Here is a 1,296-nt window from a genome sequence, read left to right as displayed (position 1 = left end):
GGGGTGTCCACGGTATACGGCAGATCTTGAGGGGTGTGCCCAGTATACGGCAGATCTTGAGGGGTGTGCCCAGTATACGGCAGATCTTGAGGGGTGTGCCCAGTATACGGCATATCTTGAGGGGTGTTCCCAGTATACGGCAGGTCTTGTGGGGTGTTCCCAGTATACGGCAGGTCTTGTGGGGTGTTCTCGGTATACAGCAGGTCTTGTGGGGGTGTTCTCGGTATACGGCAGGTCTAGTGGGGTGTTCTCGGTATACAGCAGGTCTTGTGTGATGTTCTCAGTATACGGCAGGTCTTGTGTGATGTTCCCAGTATACGGCAGGTCTTGTGTGATGTTCCCAGTATACGGCAGGTCTTGTGGAGTGTTCCCGGTATACGACAGGTCTCGTGTGATATTCCCGGTATATGGCAGGTCTTGTGGGGTGTTCTCGGTATACGGCAGGTCTTGTGGGGTGTTCTCGGTATACGGCAGATCTTGTGGGATGTTCTCAGTATACGGCAGGTCTTGTGGGGTGTTCCCAGTATACGGCAGGTCTTGTGGGGTGTTCTCGGTATACAGCAGGTCTTGTGGGGTGTTCTCAGTATACGGCAGGTCTTGTGTGATGTTCCCGGTATACGGCAGGTCTCGTGTGATGTTCCCGGTATATGGCAGGTCTTGTGAGGTGCTCCCGGTAAATGGCAGGTCTTGTGGGATGTTCTCGGTATACAGCAGGTCTTGTGGGGTGCTCTCGGTGTACGGCAGGTCTTGTGGGGTGTTCTCGGTATACAGCCGGTCTTGTGGGGTGCTCTCGGTGTACGGCAGGTCTTGTGGGGTGTTCTCGGTATACGGCAGGTCTTGTGTGATGTTCCCAGTATACGGTAGGTCTTGTGGGATGTTCTCGGTATATGGCAGGTCTTGTGGGGTGTTCTCGATATATGGCAGGTCTTGTGGGGTGTTCTCGGTATACGGCAGGTCTTGTGGGGTGTTCTTGGTATACGGCAGGTCTTGTGGGGTGTTCCCGGTATATGGCAGGTCTTGTGGGGTGTTCTCGGTATACGGCAGGTCTAGTGAGGTGTTCTCGATATACAGCATGGCTTGTGGGGTGTTCCCGGTATATGGCAGATCTTGTGGGATGTTCTCAGTATACGGCAGGTCTTGTGGGGTGTTCTTGGTATACGGCAGGTCGTGTGGGGTGTTCTCATTATACGGCAGGTCTTGTGGGGTGTTCTCAGTATACGGCAGGTCTTGTGGGGTGTTCTTGGTATACGGCAGGTCTTGTGGGGTGTTCTCATTATACAGCAGGTCTTGTGGGGT

Source organism: Anomaloglossus baeobatrachus, chromosome 4, assembly GCF_048569485.1.
Source record: "Anomaloglossus baeobatrachus isolate aAnoBae1 chromosome 4, aAnoBae1.hap1, whole genome shotgun sequence".
Taxonomy (NCBI): domain Eukaryota; kingdom Metazoa; phylum Chordata; class Amphibia; order Anura; family Aromobatidae; genus Anomaloglossus; species Anomaloglossus baeobatrachus.
This window is presented reverse-complemented; position numbering follows the sequence as displayed.